This window comes from Sceloporus undulatus, chromosome 4, assembly GCF_019175285.1.
Source record: "Sceloporus undulatus isolate JIND9_A2432 ecotype Alabama chromosome 4, SceUnd_v1.1, whole genome shotgun sequence".
NCBI classification, from domain to species: domain Eukaryota; kingdom Metazoa; phylum Chordata; class Lepidosauria; order Squamata; family Phrynosomatidae; genus Sceloporus; species Sceloporus undulatus.
In genome coordinates, this window is record NC_056525.1 from 147,112,553 (window position 1) to 147,135,829 (window position 23,277).

General features: G+C 40.6%; 1 protein-coding gene across 4 annotated transcripts in view; it reads left to right on the forward strand.

Moving 5' to 3' along the window:
- Positions 1 to 23,277, forward strand: part of TRIO (trio Rho guanine nucleotide exchange factor) — a 269,887-nt gene that overhangs the window by 41,305 nt on the left and 205,305 nt on the right. The window contains exon 1 of one of the 4 annotated variants that reach the window (XM_042461738.1): positions 17,612 to 17,630. The exons of the other annotated variants lie outside the window; for them this stretch is intronic. The gene's annotated coding sequence lies outside the window, so the exon portion shown is untranslated. Of the gene's footprint in view, positions 1 to 17,611; positions 17,631 to 23,277 lie in introns of those variants that run through there. 4 annotated transcript variants of the gene reach the window in all.

Genomic DNA, 23,277 nt, shown 5'->3' on the forward strand with positions numbered 1-23,277 from the left:
TTCGATCCATGGACCTAGGGAGCAGTATTTAGAATATTCAGCCAGAAGATTCCTATAGGCGGGTTATAGACCGCCCATTTGAGGTGGGCTGTACCCGCCCCTTTCCCCGGAGTATCGGGGCCTCATTGGCCAGAACGGCAGCCGCTGAGGCCCCAATCCGGCGCTTTCCGGGCTGCGGGGAAGCGGCAAAAGGCCGCTTCCCCGCAGCCTGGAAAGGGGTGTCCCTGGGGCTTCAAGCCCCAAGGACACCCCGCGGTGGCGGGGAGGAGGAGAAAGGGGCCGCTTGGCCCCTTTCTCCTTTGGTCCGCTGAGCGCAGACGTCTGAAGGCTGCGCCCAGCGGACCAAACCAGGAAGGAGCTCCAAAACGGAGCTCCTTCCTGCTCCGCAGAAAGGGCGCATTATGCACCCTGGCGCGGAGTGAGGATGTCACGTCCATGCTGCCCTGTATAGAGGCGGCGCGGTCATGACGTGTGGAACGGCCGCCGCCATTTTGTGCGCGCGGAGCGCGCACTAGGGTTAGAGGGTGCAGAAGCACCACCCCTTTCTAACCCTACTGCGCGCTCCGCACGCACAAAACGGCCTGTTTGTAGCGGGCCATAGTTTTCTCACCAAGCTACAAGGTTGAGAGTTGAGATTCAACAGGATGCAGCCATGGCAATCAAAGTATATTCACAGTTGCTGTCTGTTCTAGCAAATAAAATATATAAACACATGTGCTACGAAGCTCAGGGAAGTTTGACCACTGCTGCTCAATGGATAGAAATGTCTGTTTTAATTGGAAAGAGAAAAATATGTGCTTTTGGTTACCAGCTGCTCTAATAAAAAGATGCTGCTTTACTGGCATGTTTCTTTGACTTGATATTAGCTGAGACCATAGACATTGTCTTTTACAAGATTGGCTAGTTCTCTATAAATCAAAACCTGCTTAATTTGAGTCCTCTTACACACTCTGAAACTTCTCATTACTGCTCCCCCTTCATAGGAAGAGCTTTTTACTGGGCAAGCTCATCTGTCTGTAGTTAGGCGGAGAATGCCGTACGCCATAGATGAGTCACTTCAGCACTGACTCAGATCCTGCTCGTGAAGCTTTTGGAAGTGGATGCTCATTTGAAGACATTCAAAAGCTGAAGGGCCAGGGAATGTGCTTGTTCACTCCTTAGTGAAAGACCCATATGCATTGACTCTGCTGTCTTCTTGAACTTCCCTCTGCAGGAAGGGAGGGGATTCGCTTTCCCTTGAAGACAAAAATAAGTCAAACATTGTGAGTAATGGTAGTACTCCCTTAGCTCCTTGTTCAAGAGATTCTTGGGGACTTTTTTCCTCCTTCCTTTCCCCAAACACACAAGAGTTGAGATGCTTACCACAAATGTATTCCCTCGATTACCCATCTCTTTTAAAAGGTGCTGCTGAACATTAAAAAAACCCACTTAGGGTGTTCCACTTGGAGGAAAAGAAATGTTCCCAACCCATTCCAGTACAGTACTGACATGTTTAGATGATGCATGGGGCCAGAATGGGCAAAACACAGGCCCAATTCACACTTCAGGGTGATTGTTCGGAGTTCCCATTTGCTTCAAATTAAGTCAGAAATTCTGAAGAAGCCTAAGTGTGCAGACTGTGCACTGGTGCAGGGGTGGCTGGAGAGGTGTCAGTGGTCAACAGGAGGCCCCTTGGGCCTGGATATGGCTGAGGTAGACACCACCGGCCAGGTGACTGCTGCACAACCAGTAGACCTAATACCAGGAAATAGGTATTGGGGGCACTGGGGTTGTTCCCCAAGAGGAAAGTGGGTGGTAGCCCGAAAACATTTGGTGATTACTAGTGTATACCCTTCTCTACCTCAAGTATTTACCATACAACTGCTGCATAAATGTTGACTGTAACACTGGTTTTAAAATCAAATAGTTGAGTGGACCATTAACATTTGATGGGCAATGTGTAGTCCTCCAAAGGTTAGGGGAACTGGAACTCTCATCAACCTCTTCATTGGCTGTGTTGCCTATGGTTGAGAGCAGTGTATATGTGTCTTCAAGTCACCTGTCAACTTATGGTGCCACCATTAATTTCATAGGGGTTTTGTAGACATGGAATACTCAGAGGTGGTTTTGCCAGTTCCTTTTTCTATAGGGATGTACAATATATTCTCAGTTTTGTGACTTTCTTCTGAATCCCATCTGTATTCCCATCTTATCCTTTGTTTGTATCAAGATGCAAGATTGTTTTTGTCATCCCACACGGACATGGATATACATTTTCTATACATTTGTTTGCACAATTTTTCTATGTGTGCATCATTGTACACATCTTTGCCATTATCTGAAGCTTGTTTTGTGCATACTTTTCAGTTGCATGTATTTTTAACTTTCAATGTTTAAAGTGCATGCATGATTTCATGAATACAAAACATACCATAAGCCTTTCAGATGTGTGAATTTTTGAGGTATGGTTTGTACAATGTATTTTATGAAGTGCAAAACAAATGATTTAAGTCTTAAAAACACTGAAATGCTTTTCCACCCCTAGAGTTCTCTTGTAGTCTAGCAATGTTTGGAGGGTCACAAGTTGCCTACCCCTGAGCCATGTGATCAAGTGTTTTCATGTATACATCCTTATTGTTTACGTTTGGACAAAAATGTTCCTGCAAAACCTTTCCACTGAGAGTTCTCAGATAAAATGAAAGAAACAAAGTATTGGGAGTGATACGGTCAGAATTAGTAGCTGCAGCCCAATGATACATAGTGCTAGGTGATGGTTAACACCCCATGGAAAGCAAAAATGGGGGACCATCATAGGAAGATGAATGCTGTGAATGGGTGGTTGTATTTCAAACCACTAATGATAAATTATCTTGAAAGGCTTTTTTTTAAAAAAAACTACTTCATTATGCAACTACTTCATTATTTGCTGAAATCAGCTACTTCCAACAGTTGGTTTATATTTTCAGAATAAGACCAACTAATATGCACCTTCTTACTTTCACTAGCATTTCAGTGTGAAGTGCCTAAGATCCAAATAGACCTGAAGGTCCTGCAAATTCTTACTTACAGGGCTCTAGCAATCTACTGCAAGTATTTGTATAGCAAAGCCTCCTACAATTACAGACATACCTCTGTTAAAGCCTCTGACACTGAAGCTGCTGCTTACAAAGGCTGTTTATGCCTGTCTCCTCCATCCTCTCTCCAGCTGGAAGTATTTTAGCAGTATGAGCATTGAGAAGGCTGGAGAAGAACAGATTTTCAGTGTTGGGATGCTGTATCAAGTCTTTAGTAAATGATAACAATAAACAAAGCTTGAGCTGGGAAAGAATGATCTACCTAAGCTTACTGTAGCTATATCTGCCTGCTTAGAACAGGCAAGGTAAAAGCGTCTGCCTGCAGATTTCATTACAGATTATACATGAACAGCAAAACAGAGAAAGGAGGAGAGAATAGATAAATCTGTCTCATCACCTTTCCCGTGTGTGTGTGTGTGTGTGTGTGTGTATTAATAGGATGTATAAGTGTAGCCACCAAAGTGGAAAGAAAAGTGGAGGCTAGTGAAGAGCAGGGAGCAGAGGGGAACATGTATTTTGGAAGAAGCCTTCAAGTGGTCTCAAGAAGGTTCAGATGTTTTTGTTTACTTATATAAGGCTTGCCTGACCTAATTCTTTCATATGCGTATATTTGTACGTTTTGAAGGAAAAGTTTGCTCTTCTTTTTTGTGGCATAGAAACCCATCCCTCTTCATTCTGTGTTATTTCTGTGTTAAAGACTATAATGCCCAGGAACACATCTATTTAATTAGCTAAGGTATACCTGTACTGTAAATCTCATTAGGTTCAGTTGAAGTTTTGCATAATGCAAAACTGCTTGAAGGTGTATATTTAAATATAATTTTATATGAATGTAGCACTAAATAATGTAAACACTAAACTGAATGGTCCACCATGTAAATGAGCATTACCCACAACTCCTTTTTGTAGCAGGAAAACAATGTCGCCAGAAAGTGATCTGCTTGTTAGTTATTAATATTAATGATAACTGAAAGTTTGTCTTAAGGCAAAGCATTATAGCAGATTAACTGGTGGATAAATTGCTGCAGAAACAGTGTAATTTAAATGTTAAGTGCTCTGCATTTAAACTGAAGAGAGTTTCTTCCTAACAGTTAAGATGCTGTCCGGTATCATTTAATTTCTGTGATACAGACTATCAGTAGTCCCTGTTTTTGGCATAATGCTAAGATTTCTTTGCTGCCCTTTGATACCCCACTGCAACCTTTTTACGCACACACCAGCTCACTCTCTCTTCTAGCACTGACCATGTCTTGCTAGCTGTGAACAGTTGCAGCTTGGTATTACAGGGGATTAAAAGCAATCATCGTCAAAGCCTGTTTGGTAGTAAATCCAGTCAAAGCAACTGTTCAGCAAGCTGATGTTCTGACAGAGCTCCTGTATGAAGATGTAGAAACTGACATGTATGCATGTCACTTGGGAATAGGGGTGTGGAAGCACTTGTTTCTAACACACAAAGATGGTGGAAGAAATATTGTATCTACAAGATCTCCTTTTTCAAGAAGAGAACGAGACAGAAAGAACAGGAGGTAATTTCAGTTCAGCAGGAATCGGCTTTGGCTGTTCTGTTGCTTGGGGCTGACCTAGTTGTGCTTGTGTTGAAGCAGTGTATGCATGGAACCTCTCTATTGGGAACATTAAATTGGTCTGTGCCTTCACTTTTTTAAAAAGGGAAAGATTTTGAAAATGTGCTAAGCTTGTAATGTCAGTGTTAGTTTTCAGTATCTATAAATAAGTGTTTTTATTATATGTAATTTTCAATTGGAATGTTAAAAAACCTAAATGCTACTGATAGATATTCTTACACAGCAAGCTGTTCTGTCATATAATCTGAGATTGGTGTAGTTTACCACAATATGCCATTGAACCTATAAATACCTCTAGTGTTTCCTATATATGCAGCATATCTTGACCTGCAACCTAGGAATCAAGAAAATGCGTGGGACAAATAATTTTGCAATATACCAAGTAGGTGTTGGCAACCTACATAGAATACATATATATACTGCAGTGGACCCTTGATATCTGCTAGGGTTTGATTCCTCCCATGAATACCAAAATATGTGGATGTTCAAGTCCCATTATATACAATGGCATAGTGAAATGGTGCCGCTTATATAAACTAGTAAAATCAAGGTTTGCTTTCTGGAATTTATATCTTTTTTGAATATGTCCATGCTGTGGATGTTTAAATCCATGGATAAAGAATCCATGCATATGAAGGGCCAACTGTATACCCTGTGCATTACACGAATCTTAGTAGAGACACAACAAAGGTTGAGTGGCAATTTTGTGATAGAAATACTTTTGTATGCATAGTGCCTTCTATGTACATGACATTTCACAAAGCACTATAAAAGCAAAAAGAGGCATGTCTTTCTGCCAGGGGATTAACAATATAAATTTAACAGACTGAAAGGGTGGGGGATAGGAAATGGTAACAGGACCAACAAATGGAGTTAGGTATATACATAGACATCATGTTCATTTGAGAGTGTTTCGACACCACAGTTCTTTCTTTCTAAGAATACAGGAAAAAGGGAATCAAGTACCGGGCGCAGAAATGGAGACTGGTCTGGTATTTAGTTTGGCTTGGCCTAGAAGGTGTGAATGTGACTCTATTTTTAGATGGTGGTGGCAACATACTTACTTGACACTGTTTCCTGGTAACCTTTTTGTTGATCCTTCCAAAAAGTCATCTGGGAAGGAAAGTTATGCAGGAAAATGCCTGCTACCTGACCTCATTTTCCATTTCTGTTTCAAGATGTAATATGATAACAGCATATACCCTTTGGGACAATAAAATAAAATAAAGGAACTCATTTAGCTTGGTGGAAGTGGGCATGATTTTAATATTCTGTTATTCCAGGCAGAAAACAGCTAGGAAATGATCAAGTCTATAAATGGCTGTCTCGGGGTTGATGCAATAAATGCTCCATCTTTGCCATCTGATAACCTTGTATGGATATTAAAGCACGGGTTTGTAAAAGAGCAATACAGATGTAAACTTTGGTGGAGTGGCGGCTTATACTGGAAAATTCTCAGTTTGGAAATTCTCAAAATGCTGAATAAAAAATAGTGACTTAACTACCAGCCTCCATTAAAGTGATTTATATTTTAATCTTTTTTCATTCCATGAGTCCTGACCTTAATACATATTAATGTGAACCACTGATGCTAGGCTTGCTGAACCAAATATTAGTGACATCAGATCGTTCACCACATTTCTGTAGCTTTCGGAACCAGTTCTTAATGGTCTTTTTTTCTATATTTATAGATTAGACGTCAGTGGCTTTCTACTCTTCTCTGTTTTTCACAGTTCTTTTGAAATTAACATCTGCCAACATCCCTCCTCTTGCTTCTTTATTTGATTGCATTTAGGCCTTCTTCCTCTTCTTCCAGTCTCCTCTATTTTGATTTCAATTGTCTTGAATTAACTCCTTGTTTTTGTAGCATGTCTCTTTAATATATTTATTTTCTATCTTTTATTTAAACAATAAAAATGAGGACTATTGAAATAGCAACAAGTGAAGTCACCTCAAAAGTAAACATGAATAGATTTTTTAAAAAACCTTTAAAGGTCAGCAGAGAAGAAGTGGCATGCATATCTCTCTTCAGAAATTTTTCTACAGCTCTAATAGCTCTCACTGGTGAATCAGACAAAATGGCCTCTTCATGTAAATCTTAATGTTCAAGCAGGTACTGTACCTATGGTAATAGATGAATCTTCAGACATAATGATACTTACTTGCTTGTTCAGAGTTTCTTTAGTTTTTACCCCTCATCAGTACTGTCAGTATTATTTAGGTGGGCATGCCATCTTGCTTTATACATCCTTTATTTGAAATGCTCGTAAGTTCCTTTTCATTCATTGTAATTCTTTATCCATGATTTTTAACACTCATTTAGAGCTGTAGTCCATGCTTCTAAAAACATTCCTGTAGTTCAGTTTTCTCAACTATTTTATCCTGGGGAAACCCTTGAAATAATTTTCAGATCTCAGGGAACTCTTCAAAAATTATTATATCTACAGCTTAAAATGTTCCCCCCTCACCCAAATCATGATCCCTAGTGAACCCACAGTTCACTAGTGACATCTCATCAAAATCCAGGGTTCCAGAGAACCCTGGTTGAGAAACTCTGCTATAATCAGTTACTTACTTCCAAACCTGAGGAGTAGTTAAACAGGCCTTGTTTAGTGAAATGGGATAATGATAATGTATACATAATTGAAAATTGACAACTCTTCAAATGCTGACTTCTGTGTCTTGGTCACATGGAGGATGGTCCCAGTAACCTTTGTGGGTTCGTGATGAAATCTCTAAGTGGTTGCCTGAAAAGTGGGATCAGGTGGAGGGCTTAGGTGTGGTAATGAAAATTCAGCTGTTCTTGCAAAATACTGAAGAAGTGACAGCTGCTTACAGGCCCCATTCTTAATTTACATGTTGAAATAATTGCTGCTCTTGCTGACCATCAATTGAATTCAGTACTATTGTTTACAAGCAACATTGGTTTTCGGCAGTAAGAGATTCATTCACCATAGCATTACAGCAGGCTAGAAACAATAATTCCTCCAGTGGCATGAGCAGTGGTTAGGAGTTTTAAATCTTGCTTCACGGCATCATTCTCAAGGAGTGTTGCTGTAGAATATCCATTAGATTCTTCAAATAATAAAGAAAAATTGTATTCATTGCTCGATTGGTGTTGTGCCTTGATTCTTGGCCAAATGATATCAAAATTGGCTTACAATTATATGTCATGTGTTAGGTTTGGTTATGTAATGTTAATGTGGTGTGATATGTGTTATTTTAATAATTCAATAAAATATATATTTTTAAAAATTGGCTTACAAGCTTCTTCTGAGAATCCCAGTGCCTGAAAGATAAAAATCCACATTTAAAAGGACTAATTTAAAAACTAGTTTTTTGGGTTGGTGCTTAAAACTGACCTTGAAATCTATAGTCCTTTGAGAACAGTTTTTGGTACTTGAGGCAGAGGGAGGACTTGGCAGGAAAAAATTATAAAGGAATCATATTTTGGTGTGTCCAGAGAGGAATAAGGGTATGTACCTCTTTTTCCCCCTTTGCAGTTTGTTGTTTGTTATGTTAACTGCCTTTGAGTTGATCCCAACTCATGGCAATCCTATAGATGAGACATCTCCAAAACTCCCTGTCCTCCACTGCTTTGCTTAGGTCCTGTAAATTCTTACCGGTGGCCTCCCTAGTAGAGTCCATCTGGTATACAGTCTTCCTGTCTTTCGCCTTCTACCTTTCTTTGCATTGGCCCAGTACAGATGGGCCCTAAATGATGCTCACAGAGCCCCTCAACCGTAGCATGTAACAAGGGCGTCATCACTGCGCAGCACCGTATAGATGGCGTGCGCAACGATGTATAGACAGCATGCGTAGCGATGACATCACTTCTGTGCTGTGTCCAAATGGAGCAGTGCAGCAGCAATGTGTTCATGCCGCCACAGGCTGTTTGCGGTGGCGCAAAAAGGAGCCCCTTTTTAGCGCTCCTTTTTTTCTTGCTCAGCAGCACTGCACAATTTGGTTGCTACGGCGCTGCTGCACAGCAATGAAAGGCGGCGCAGCCCGCCCTTTCGGGCCTGTCTGTACCAGGCCACTGTTTTCTTTTTTAGTGAGTCATGCCTTCTTATGATGTGGCCAAAGTACAACAGCCTCAGCTTGATCATCTTGGCTTCCAGGGAGATTTCAGTATTGATTTGTTCAAGGTAAACAGATCAAGATCATTTTTTTGTCTTTTTTGCTGTCCACAGTATTCTCAGCAATCTGTTCAAGCATCACATCTCAAATGAGTTAGTTGATTTTCTTCTTATCTGCTTTCTTCACTGTCCAGCTTTCACATCTGTACATGGTGAAGGAATACAATGGATTGGACAATTCTAACTTTAGTGTGCAGTTGTATATCTTTACTGTTTAGGATCTTTTCTAGTTCTTTCATAGCTGCCCTTTTGATCCTAGTCTACTTCCGATTTCTCGACTACAGTCTCCCTCGTGATCAAGGCTTGATCCAAAGTACAGGAATTCTTTTACTGTTTCGATTTCCTCATTGTCTATGTTGAATGTATGTTGATCCTCAATGGTCATTATTTTTGTTTTCTTTATGTTCAGCAGCAAGCCTGCCTTTGTATTTGCTTCTTTGATCTTCCTTAGTACAGTTCCCCCTCCTAATTCATGGATCTAGGATCTGTGCCCTCGATTACCCATGGAGGAGTGACCTCCGCTGTTTCCAGTGGCACGTACAGACAGGGGCATGCCCCATTTAAGCCTATGAGGCTTGAATATGTGCGAGCCTCCGTTTGCATGGGGGGAGGTCCGAAACGGATACCCCATGAAAATGGAGGGCCAACTGTAATTATTACAAGTTCATTCTGTTTTCCACTAATAGTACAATGCCATCCACATATCTTAGATTGTTGATATTCCTTCCTCCTATTTTTACTCCTGCTTTTTCGGAGCCTAAGCCTGCTCTTTGTATGACACTCTCTGCATACAAGTTGAATAGATAAAATGCAGCCGTGCCTGACCCCTTTGCCAGTTGGGAACCATTCTGTTTCTCTGTATTTTATTCGAACAGTAACCTCTTGTCCTAGGTACAGATTTCTTATCCGGTCTATCAGATGTGATGGCACTGTGGAAAATAAAGCAGCTTGTCACCTCTAACTGCCATTACACAGTGCTATGGAATTTAGGGATTTGTGGTTTGTTGTGGCACTAAAGGTCTCTTACAGAGAAGGCTACATATCCCACCAGAATACAGATCCCAGAATTCCATTATATATGCAGTGTAAATGCAGCCTCTCTTGCTATTTGGAATTTCATGAGTCTTACTCATGGGAGCTTGAAGAGACTGAGGACTTTGTCACACTGGAAATCGGGGGATTAAACAGTGATTATAATAATTAATAATAATAATTTGTTTTATTTATATACCGCTATTCCAAAGATCATAGCGGTGAACAGCAAGTAAGCTAATTAGCAAGTACAGCTAATTTGCCCCCAACAGTCTGGGTACTCATTTTAGCGACCTCGGAAGGATACAAGCCTGAGTTGAGCTTGGGCCCTTTTGCTGGTCTTGAACTCGCAACCTTGTGGTTTTGAGTGAATGGCTGCAGTACAGGCATTTAACCACTGCGCCACCAGGAAAATCACGCAGTCGTAATTACTGTACAATTTTCACACAACGTTGCGATTAAAGCATCATCATTTTGGGAATAACCAAGGAATAACCAGCAACAAACCATTCATGGGGAAATCCCATGAATGATTTGTTGCTGGTTATTCAACGGTTATTCCCTGGATAAAGATGCTTTAATTGCAATGTGTGTGAAAATCACTATAGAGCAATTTTCATGGGATAATCACTATTTAAGCCCCTGATTCCCCCCGTGTGATAAAGTCTTGGAGGCCCTCTCACTCTCATTTTAACTGTCATTGTAACATCCCCTGGTATCCTGGGATTTGCTGTTTATGGAGGAGTACTTAGAATTCTCATCCAGGGAGCTCAAGTGCTTTGCCAAATTATTATTCTCAGGATTCCATGGGATGTGGTTATGGCAGTTAAAGTAGACTCATAGTGCTGTAATTGTGTACAGTAACCTGAAAAGGATAAATAACATGAGTTTGCTCAATAGGGTCAGACGTCTATGCAGTTTTCACATTTTTCTGTGTTGGTGCACTGTGGTGTTCCTTTGTCCTTCTCCAGTGTCGAGTGTTTTTCATCTAATCCGCTTCCCTTTAAGACTGGCTGCTTGGTTCCTATTTGCCACTTTAGCCTTCACATACTTGTTTGGATTTATGGTGCTATCAGGATCTTTACACATAACCAGTCCTCAATACAGTTATTCAAATTAAATACAGTTTTATTGTTTTGGTGCCATTGGTTATTACACTCTTCTTATATATTTTCTATGACAGTAAGTATGATTTATCAACAGAACAATGAATATTTAATTATTTACAGCCTTGGGATATTTTAAAATAATATCAAATTCCTCGCCACCCTCAGCTCATAAATATTTAATTAGGTTTTATGCTGGGTCACTAATACCATACTACAGATTAAATATTTAATTAGTTAATTAATTAATTTCCTGCAGTTCTCCTGGCATGGAATATATAACGTAAGTGCATATTTTATCACATATCACCCCCCCCCCCCATTTCACTTTTAAATACGCTTTCTCTTCAATTCATAACACAAGTCTTTTTTCAGCAGTCATTTCCCAATTGTCCTTTCCAGCTCCTAATACCTCTTTTGCCCTCATTGGCATACACTGTTCCAAACTGTATTTTATTCATTGGAATTATATCCCGCCTGGGATTCAAGATGGCTATATCTCCCCTTTCCAGGCCTCAAGCCAATCCTCATCTATAGGCAAATACATACTCTCTGTCAATCATCTTGCATTTGGCAGTCATTCCCAATTTACCACTGGAACTATTTATGTATAAGACTTATTTAGAAATTACCTGGATTTGAATCAGCATTTGAGCAGGGCAGTTCCTGGTTTCAACTCTTCCATCACTGCTTTCCTCATTTTGAAATCAACAAGTCTGAAGAGGAGAAGTTCTGATTCACATAGGCTGCATCTACATTGCAGAATCAATGAAGTTTGACACTGCTTTAATGCTATGGAATTATGGGATTTGTAGTTTTGTGAAATATTTAGCCTTCTCTGTCAGAGAGCTCTGATGCCAAAATAAACTACAAGTCTCAAGATTGCATAGGTGGAAGCCATGACAGTTAAAGCAAGCCAGATTGCATTAATTCTGCAGTTTTACAGCAGTCTGAATAGGACTATAGATATGTTTTGTTATTTTTGTGTGCCTTGATGAACCCTATCATAGAGTTGCCATTGCCATCCTCTGAGACTGAGGGAGAGTGACTTGTCCAAGGTCACCTAGTGGGTTTTTATGCTCAAGTGGGGAATCGAACCCTGATCTCGTAGTCTAATGCTCAAACCACCACACCACGCTGGCATTTTACATTGATACACATGCATACATGCGATGTCACATCTCATGCTACATCGGAGCACTTCATGTTGTGTGCTTGCTTCTCTCCATGCTACAAAGCCACACTTCAGTGTTGACAGCCTCAAATGATAGATTTTAAAGTAGATTTGTAGATGTGTTGTTTTGAACTTTTACATAGATAGATATGGTCTTTGTGGTATTTCACTGAGTATCTATTGCTGTTATGGGCAGTCTTTTGCGTAAGATTGTGATATTTGGTACAATTGCTAGATTTCGCCATTGCATACACCCCCTTTTATGTGGGCTTTACTTTGAATTATACTTTAACCTCTTCTGTTATTTCTGTTCTGATGTGGAGACAACACACAAATCTGTTGGTTGAGATTGGGGAGAAAAGTGAAGCAGGTGATCTTTGGACATTCTGTACAGCATGAAACAAAAACACAACTTGTTTGTCCCCTTTTCCTGTTTGATTTGAATGTCTAAAGCTAGTGTATATTCTGTCGTTCTCTTGAGTACTCCATGCTATGTTGGGAAGGCAGTGAAACAGCTATAGTCTTTCCATCACCAGGTTCATAACCATGAGATGCAATTTTCACGGTAAGAATCAGCAGTTTTGCTGGTTTTAAATATTTCTTTCAGAAAAGATTTCAGTTAAGAGCCTGGTGACTTACCAGAGCTGACCTCACTTTTCTGTTAAATTAATGTTTTACTGGATAGCTCTCCTGCCTTAATTATTCCTTTTGTTTTGGTCTTGTAGAATATTCAGCTTGTAATGTGTTTGTTTTCAACGTTTAAGCAAAGAGTTGTCATCCCGCACTTGAGTTTAGTTCTGTTTTGTAATGGTATGGCATTACTGTGAACAGTTCCCTGGAGTCCTGTCCAACCCTGCTGAGTGCATTATACCTCTGTTCCTACCATGCAGCCTATTAGAACAAGTCCCACCCACGCTAGGTGATGTGAGATCTCATCCCCTGGAGCTTGGTCCCCAACTCACTTCTTGTGAATAAAGGTGGCTTGACAGCTTCTAGGTATTTGTGCATTTATGGAGTCAACATGTGTCTCCTCTGTTTATGATCAAAGGCATGCACAAGGCAGTTGTTGTTTTTTTAAAGTGCAAATATGAGTTCCTGATGGTTATTCTGCACCTTTATTACTGTTTTATATTTTGGAAAAGACTGCACTGGAAATGAGCTAAACTTTGGAAGCAAAGAACCCAAATGTAGTTGGGTTTCTTTGTGTGTTTTTCAGCTTTTATACCTTTACTCGTGCAATAAAAATACACCTGTGGGAGGGGAAAGAGTGAGAAATAATTGTTTTCTGTAGTTTTGTGAGTGTGTATGTGAGAAAGAGAGAGAGAGAGAGAGAAAGGGGGGGGTCATTCCTACTTACCTTTAGATTCAGGTTCCCAGCATGGTTCACACTGTTTGCGCCAGGACGGAGGTTGGGGAAGCCAGGGAGGCAAGAGGCCCAGGCGGAAAAGAGGAGGTTGGCCAAAGCTGGGGAGGCAAGAGGTCGGGGGCGGAGAAGGAGAGGCCGGGGAAGCCGAGGAGGCAAGAGGTTGGAGGTGGATAAGGGGAGGCCGGGGAACCCAGGGAGGCAAGAGGCTGGGGTGGAGAAGGAGAGGCCAAGGAAGCTGAGGACTCCTGGGGTGGATTCAAATCCATCTGGTTCCCAATTGGGCTGAATCGATTCAGTCCAAAAAAGACTTTGGAAAAACCAGCGTCTTTTTGACATGGATTAAAAAGGTCAAAAGCATGGCCCCCCTTCCAAATCGTTTGTGATTCGCATTAAGTGGGAACCATGCTTGTTTAAACCAGATCGTAATGAATCACGATCCAGTTTAAACGGTAGTGGGAATGAGCCCAGAGAGAGAGACAGACAGAGAGAGAGAGAGAGAGAGAGAACGAGAACTTAAAACTGGCACTTTCAGTGTTTTAGCAGCTCTAATAAATACACTTTGTACAGTGGGCCCTTGGTATCCACTGGGTTTGGTTCCAGAAACCCTCGTGGATAACAAAATCTGTGGATGCTCATGTCCTATCAAATACAATGGAATAGTAAAATGATGTCCCTTATATAAAATGGCAAAATCAAGGTTTTCTTTGTGTAATTTATATATTTTAAAAATATTTTCAAGCTGTGTACTCTTGAACCTGTGGTTATGGAGGGCTGACTGTAAATAGAAATTCAGCAGGTGGTGGCATGCCTTTATTCAGAAATCCTACTTTTCTAGTGCAGTTCTCCATGTTTTCTGATCTTAGAGACAAATATCCTGATGAACCTGGGATCTGTTTCTGGTCCTAGACTTGGTGCAGCTGTGGTTGCCTCTTCTCTCCTTCCAAAGCTAAGGCAATGGAAGTTGGCATGGAGGAAGGACCTTTCATCTGCTTCTGGGCTTAAGCATGGTAGAACTGTGCCTGCTCCTCCTTTCCCTCCGACGATTGGGCTGTGGCATTTGGACAGCAAGTTGTTTATAGAAGTGGTTGGTAGTAGATAATTTAAGTTGTTAAGTTGGTAAATACATTATTGCCACATATTTAAAGTGATCTGTCTGCTGCACTTTTATTGTTTTAGCAGAGCTGATAGACATCTTGTAAATAGAAATTCAGCATGTGGTGATGCGCTTTTGGTCCCATTCTCCTGCTACAATTCTCTATGCTTTCTGGTCTTAGAGACAAATATCCACTTGTGGAACGTGAAAACCTACCCTCTCACTTGTTGGACCTGAGTTCCATCTCATCCTATCAATTCTGACTGAAGGCAACTTTCAGATCTCAGGAAGTTTGTTTTTTACCCACCTTCTTACCCAGGATTGTTATAGCTAGCAATGGGGTTATATAACCAGGCATCTTCTGCATGCCTTACCCTACCACTACAGTTCTCTTTCCAAATAAACTTCGCTGAGCAAAATGCCCCATCTAATAAAATATGATGAGGAAAGGATAACTGATAGGTTAGTTACTCACTGCTTTGTCGATCTCAGCTAGATTTTCCTGGGACACTTGTGTTCCTGTCTGCAAGAGTTTTGAATTAACTTTGTTGTAGTAGCTTTTCCAGCATTGTTGTTCCTTCAGGATGATAAAAGTTTGGGTATGTTTGTGATCAGATTGTCTGAAGGGGAGGATTTTAAAAGTACATTTTTGAGCAGGAACATTATCCAAAGACGTTTACCATGCAATGGAAGGAAGCTTTGTCATTGGTCTGTGTTGATGATTCTTGGCCTAGTTCTGAGGGACAGCAGGGTGTTTCTGAGCCTCAGAGAGAGTTCCTGGATTAGTGGGTGATAGGAAGGAAAGCCTGTACAAGTTCCTGTGTGGCAGATGGTCTGGTCTGGATTTCACCTTACAAAATAAGGTGAAAAGGTACCACTATTAGACAGAAGCAGCAGACAAGCTCACAGATTAAAAATGTGAAGACACAGGGGATAAAATAGGGGGAAAGAGTTATGGAATACTCTGTTTTAGAATTAAGAATAAAATATTGAAGACAAAGTGTTTGCATATTCAACCCCCTCCTCCCAACATTATTATAAACACTATGTAATAGGTAGACATTTATGTAAGACTATCTCCAGCATCATTGCAATTCTTGGTCTTCATTTCCTTTTATTATTTCTTTTTTATGTTTGTGCAGTTCTTTTTTGCCAGCTTTTCATGAACTAGCAAAAGCAAACAGATTCCTTATAGTTTAGAAGTTCCTTGCAGTTCAGGACCCTGTAGCTCTTTTTTGTAACAGAAAATAAAATTCAAAAAGTAAATTCAATTTGTAATTATTTTCAGTGACAAAAACATAATTTCATTATGTCAATATGATGCATTTATTTCAGGAAAAGTTGAATTTAATGCAGTTTATGTTCCTAAATTAATAAAGTGACTTGAAATCTGTAAAGTATGATAATATTGCATTTTTTCCCAAATTGTTCTGAAGATTTCCATTTAGAAAACCCTGGAAAAGTTTTTGGGGCATCCTCCATGGCCTCACAATTTAGGGAAATTTCATATCTCTATCGTGGATAGCATTTCACTTGAGGTTTTCAGCAGTTTTACCTTAATTTACTATGCAAAGGGAATAAATATTGTTCATGCTTTCGAGAACTCATATAAATTGTGCAAGATTCTGCAAAACGTGTGTTGGAAGGATGAGGGTAGGGAGCGAACCAATGCTGTTAAATTTGTGTCTGGGCAATGTTGTGAGATGGAATGGAGGAGAAAACAGCAGACATTAAAATGAGGCTCTCTCAGATGAGCCAGTGGATTTTGGTTTCTTCAGTAGTAACCTTTCAGCCAGGGCAAAGTTTTGAATATTACTTTTTAGAAAAAAAGTAACTACTGGAGAAATGCAGCCCATCTCCTCCATCCCCACCACTCACACGCTCATGCTAACTCTCTAGTTCTCTTACTTTCTTTCTTGCATTGGCAGCATCCGGCACTCCTCTCTTTCCAGTCCCAGAGTTCCTCTCTTGTTCACACTGTGTCTTTCTTATTGTTGGTAAGCCCAAGTCATCCCAGTGGCTGTAGACTGAGCATCCTCCAAGAGCTCCCCAGATCTTAACTGGTGCCTAGCAGTCAAAGATATTAAACACTTGTACTTGACAAAAATGATTGGTAGATAAGCATGTTTAAAGAAAGGAAAAGCTAAAGTTTTGCCATAGAAATGACTGAAAGTTCATGGTGGTTCTCATCGCTAAGGTGATTCACTCATAAATAACAGGACAATGCACACATTATATTTTATCTTTGAATAGCTCATTGCAAAGCAGAGGAGAATCCGTGTGTGTGTGTGTGTGTGTGTGTGTGTGTGTAATCCTAGCATGTGCCATTCAGCCTTTATAAGAGGCACCAGATTAATTGAAAGGTAAGTGCTACGATTTCATACTGACATATCATTTGTGAGCTGGCTAGAGCAGACTGCATTCAGTCATAGAGCAAATGCTGGAAAAATGGGTGTTCCCTTGCTATTTGTTATGTCACTGCTGCTCATCGCTGGACAGAACACCAACTTAATAGGCAAAGCACAATATGAGTAAAGCAGCTGGCTGAACTGAGTAACAAAGGGAGTTGCCACCAAAAATTCTTGGTGGGTATACAGGAAGCATAAGCCTTTGTGTAGTGGAATTGCCTTTGCTAGATGTAGTAAAGCCCATTTTATGACAAATGGAAGCAGGAGTGACGTACATGTACCCCATTAAAGCTTGTCATTCCTCCCCCCAATAATATACACCTTCCTTCTCTTCATTCAAAAACCAGAGTATAATTTCCATCTATAACATAGCACAGTGCCATCTGTGAAGCTTTGCTAGAGGTAGCAAGTGCTTTGTCTGGGGTGGGAGAGAAGGGAAAAAAATACAGGTTATGTAGACAATATAGGAGGGGAGAGAGTGGAGTAGAAGCTTTGACAAAATGGATCTTTTTAATTTTGCGACATTTTTCAGACTGAGAAGGTAGGAGGCAGGTGATAACAGGCACAGAGCAAAGCAGCTCCATCTGGCTGGGTGCTTGGTTTTAAGCGTATTCACTGGCTCAGCTCTGCAAAGCGATGATGTAATCCATTCTGCTGCAGGGGCGGCTGACTGGGGGTAGGTAATTCGGTCGCTGCATTTTACACAGCTACTGCTGTATTGTGCGGGTTCATTATCCATAGTGATTTCAGGGATTCTGTATTATTGTTTTTTTGAAGGCAGGTGGATTCTTGCACCTTTTAGGGCTTTAAATGATCTTTAGCGTTGCTTCTTCTCCGAAATGTCGTGATGGTGAATGTGTGACTGGGGAGGAAGAGCTATTCTCTTTTCTCCCAGCACAACTTGCCACTGTCAAGATCGAATCTTTTGGGACATCTGCTTGGGGACTGGATGCTGCCCTTATCCTCTGCTTAGGCCGAGGAGGGGGAATATGGGTTGCTAATAGCAACCTCTTGCCTACGTTACAAAAACAACCGTATAGGGTCCCTACCCCCCCTTTTGTGTAATTTGCTTGTTTTGGAAACCTTCAAGAATATTGCACATCTGGGCTTTGTAGAGGCAAACAATGGAAAATCTTTCATTCTTACAATAAAAAAGTGGTCTTTTAAACTAATACCTTTTGTGGATGACTTTTGGATGGGGAGGGGAGCTACAGATATTGGCCTGGGGGCTGGAGGAGAATTGAAGGCGAACCAAGTAACTTTCCAGGAATAGCTTGCAAGGAATTGTATAATTTCACGCTAGTGTGGAGTGCTAGACTGTTTCATATAAACACAGAGGACCCTAAACTCCATTCTTTAAATGTATTACGGGGGAAATGTATTCCAGGGTAGCTCTATTGGCCATATAGCAAAGTGAAATAACACCAAAATCTACAGAACAGCGATACTGTTATTTGGCCAACCAAAATGCACAAAATACATGATGCAAGCTTTTGGTGCTCCACTGGCTTTTTCATCAGGCAAAAGTGTTAAAAGTCATACAGGAGGGGGAAAAACATGACAATGTTACAAGTATAAATTTTGTCAAGGTATTGTGGGTGTGTTTTTCAGTGTTGAGATAGCATGGAGTGATATCTATGCAGACAGGCCCCTCCTCCTCCTGGCCATGTGCACTGGGAACAAAGCATTCCAGAGTTCAGGAGATAAAAAGTGGGGAAAATATGAAACTGATCAAATCAGTGATGAGCTAGTACCAAATGTCAATAATTAATGAGTTCTAGTATCAAATCAAGGTTTTTAATTCCCAAAACAGAGGAATAAAAGCCCCTTGTTACTACTTTATGGTTCCAACCACCAGTTTAGTATTATATGGAGAGCCAATATTTCTTCAGCACAGCCAGTGCACCCATTTTTAGCAACATCTTAAAAATCTTTTTAAAAATTAAAGAATGCAGCATTATTTTTCTTGCTGCAAAATACTAGTTCTGTTCTCTTGGACATCTCTCAGAGGTTTTGTTTACTCATTTGTGAGGGGGAATTAGGTAGGGGAAATTGAACTGATTTAAGCAGAAAAATGAGATCCACCCATGAAATGTACTGGCTATACAGTTGCCCCTCCATTTTTGCGGACTTGGAGTCTGCGTCCCTCGGAAATATGTGAGAGGCAAACAGGGGGCGACACAATGGGGCACGTACAGGAGCACGCCACCATTGGAGTCAATAGGGAGACCAATATCAGCCATTTTCCATTTTCGCATTGGGGGTGGTCCAGAACAGATCCCCTGTGAAAATGGAGGGGCGACTGTATTTTATAAATAGAACAATGAGCAGAATGGTGCATTTTGGGATTCTGCATCAACATACACAAAAAACAAACAATACCAATATTTACTAATTGCCACATTTATTAGCTTTTTGTAACCCCCCCCCCCCAAATAAAACCAAACTTGTAACTCTATTAGGACTAAGAAGCTAGATCTGAAATTCTTAACCCAAAACTTTGTGCGATTTTTCAGGCGAAGGTAAAGTAGGGTATCTGTTATGATTTCCAGTGCTCAGAGGTCAGAGGTCAGGTCACATCCTCTCGTCCTCAAAGGATGGCAGAAGCAAAGCCCCTCTGAACAAATCTCACCTAAGGTTCATCTTAGAGCCATCATAAGTTGTAAATGACTTGAAAACACACAACAACAATAGATATGAAATAAATTTATGAACATGAGAAGAATGATTTATATATTTATTAATTTATTTGTATAAAATTCAACCAGCAAGGCATAGTAGTTTGAGCATTGGACTCTGGAGACTAGGATTCAATTCCTAGCTTGGCCATGAAACCCATTGGATGACCTTGGGCAAATCACATTCTCTCAGCCTCAAGAGAAGGCAATGACAAACCTCCTCTGAAGGAATCTTGCCAAGAAAACTTATGATAGGGTCACCGTTAAGTCATAAATGACTAGAAGGCACACAACAACATCAACAAGGACATCAACATAGAATTGAAAATTCCCCTTTCCTTTTCTTCAGGCTATTTCACTTGCCTGTGGATTCCTGTTGCCTTTTTTAACCTCTTCAGTGAGTGCTGTTACACCTATTTTCTATTCCTAAATGATTGCACCCAATCCCCTTCTTGTTACTGTACAAATTGAAATTTTGTACTTGTGCAGGCTGTGGGACAGCATAAGTACTAAGTAATCGGTGGTTTCAGGCTGGGGTACAGCATTTACGGTATACAGGACAACACACACATTTTTTTTATGTCCTCAAAGAACTCTCAATCTAGGTAACTGAAATTACTAAAGAGCTTGGGGAATACAGGCAGCAAAACAAATTAAAAGGAGACTTTACAGATAAATTGAGTAAGACATCTGATTTTCCCACTTTTCTCATATCCGTTGTCCCTGATGTTCCATTCCCCCCAGCATCACTGTCAAAAAATAAAGGCTAAAAAGGAATGAGAAACAAGTCTCTCTCTCGCTGTATTTACACAGGTAACTAGTCCATAATGGCTGTTAGTAGCAATTTGGTTAGACTGAAGTGCAGTGCCCCAGTGCAGAAAGCACAACCTGTCGCACTGTTCCCTTTCAGGTTGTAAATGAAACCTCTCAGCTTCAACTGAGCCAGATTCTTCCAGGGAATGGCATATGTGCTCAGAGCTTGTTTTTAAAAAATGTGGCTCCAACCTGACTGGTAGCCTTCAGGACATGAGGCATCTTTGAACCAGACAGCAAGAAAAAAAAAGGGGAGGGTGCAAGGTGAGTTCATTCCCAGGTTATACTGCAAGCTAAGAAACAATGCTCCACTGAAAGAGACTTCCAGAAATGAGCATGTACAGTCATCCCTCCATATTTGCGGCTTTGATATTTGTGGATTTGATTATTCACAAATTTCATTAATATGTTCTCTCTAGGACTGTCTAGGTCCTCCAGTGCAGCTCTGTGGTCAACTTTAACTAAAAGTTGCACTGAAAGACCATTTGTAGCTACTCCAGTGCCATTCTATGGTCAGTGTATGTTGGACATTGACCACAGAGTTGCACTGGAGAACCTAGAGATTCCTAGAGAGGTATCCTCTCAGGTAAAAAAAGTGTTTTTGTTATTTGCGTTTTTTCCATATTCATGGGGGTCTTGTTCCCCTAACCATAGCGAATATGGAGGGACAACTGTAGTCGTTAATTAAAGAATAACTGTCAAGGTATGCATCACGTTTATAGAAAACCAGGACACAGTTGTTCCATAGTCCAAGGAACTGCAGGTTCTACCAGAATTCAGAAGTCTTCCTCCAGAAAGCATACTTCTAGTTTTCTACCCAGTGTTAGCCTACTAATACCCTTGTTTCAAGCTTGTTTTTGACAGCATATAAAGGGTTACAGTGTTTATGGCTCATGTTTGAAATGTACATGGGATTAGCATTGACTTCATCTATCTAAAGGAGATTATAGCTTCAGAGATTTTAGCTACATTAACCTTTTCCTCTGGTTTGTTTTTAAAGATTGGCAGACCACCACAGACAAGTTAAATCTATTTTTTTGCTGACACTTCTAGTTGATCTAGCCTGGCTGTGCTTTCACAAGCTCCAGGAAGTAGGAGCATCACACTTCTTTGCATAGAGCAGCAGGAGATTTAGCTACACAGCTGACAGAATGTATATTAGAATTTGCTGTTGAAGCTCATCATTAATGAAACTGAAATATCTTGGCCATTTTAACTCCATTTGTATGCCACTTAAACACACGTAAATTAAATGTCAGTATAGCAAATGATAACATTGGTTAAAGCAATCAATGGGATATTACAGAGAATTAGGGAGAAGCATTCCCCAAAGCCTGCATTGTTTTGCAACCTTTCTCCTATTTATACCACTGTGCTGTTTTGTTGTACTTCTACCAGGACGAAATTCTAAGTCTGAAGAACCATCACAGAAAAAGTTATACTCTAACGGTTCATCTACATCATAAAAATGATGCAGTTTGACACCACATTAAGTGCTGTAGCACCATCCTGTGGGATCCTGGCTTTTTTAGTTTTACAAGGTCTTTAGCCTTCTCTGCCAAAGACTCCTGGTGCCTCATAAAACTACAGATCCCAGGATTCTTTAGGATGGAGCCATGGCAATTAAAGTGGTGGCAAGCTGCATTATTTTTGCAGTGTAGATGTATCCTTAATGGTGGTAAATAAATGTTTCTGGCTATGGTAGCAATTGCAGGAATGCCTGAGAGTCTCTGTCCCCAATCTAAGGAAACATTTAGATTTGGCATAGAGACTTTCAGGCTCATTGATCAAATTTTCCCTGTGACATCTCCTCATCTTGCTCCTAAAGGTCTCTAGTAACGTTCGTTGTCCCTATCTGAAGTCCTTTCCCAAGGCCCCCACCATTTGGAGAATGGAGAAGGGTGAACTTGTGCTACTCAAAGTGGTGGTACAGTTTGCTTTCACTCCACCCTTGGCTTTCCTGATCAGTAAAGACGTGCGTGTATGTGTGTATGTGAGAGAGAAGGGTGCTTAGTGTGTATCTGTGAACAGAGTGTTTATCAGGTAGGGATCCAGGAAAGCACATTGGGTGCATGCCAACAGTGGTGTGGTTCTACCTGCTTCTGGCATGTTTCAACCCCAGTGCTACCACATGCCCTACCAGTGTGCTTAGCCTGAGCCAGTTTAGACTTTGACCAATTCTGCTTTAAATACAAGTGTAGAGGCCTTCAGAAGTTACCTGCCGTGGCCTGAAGCTGAAGAATGAATACACAAGACTTTTAATGAAGGAAGGACCCTCATAGCCTGTGCTTAATTGCTCTATGTATGAGTATCATGATGTTTCTATGTCCTTGATATTCTTTTTCTTCACAAATTATACAGCAGCTCCATCTTTTGATGGCGCTGTTATTGGCAAAGCACGCCTCGGGTCTGCAAAAGATGTTAAATAAATTCCATACAACCCCTGTGAATATACTTTCTAACTCGAGGGTGAAATAAATCTTCTGATAAGGGAGGAGAGCTAATTCAAAATGCAGCCGGATCAAGCTGGTATTCAGAAAGTATGGTCTGTAACTGACTGGTTTTAAACAGCTGCTGCCCAATAGCCAAGATAAATGTGCCCGTAATTTTCACCTGTGGAGATTCCTTGGCCGTTATAGAGTGGTTTTATTGTGTGTATGCTTTTTATTCCCTGTAGGGAGTTATGGAGAAAAACAGAAAGCTGTTAGAAAACCAGTAGTTGAAATTCATAGTTTTGTCTGTTAAGTACACAAGTTTTGCAGGTGGCACCCCAGGAACAATAAAAATGTGTGTTGTGGTTGAGGATCCTCTGTGAAAACATCTGTGGTGTTA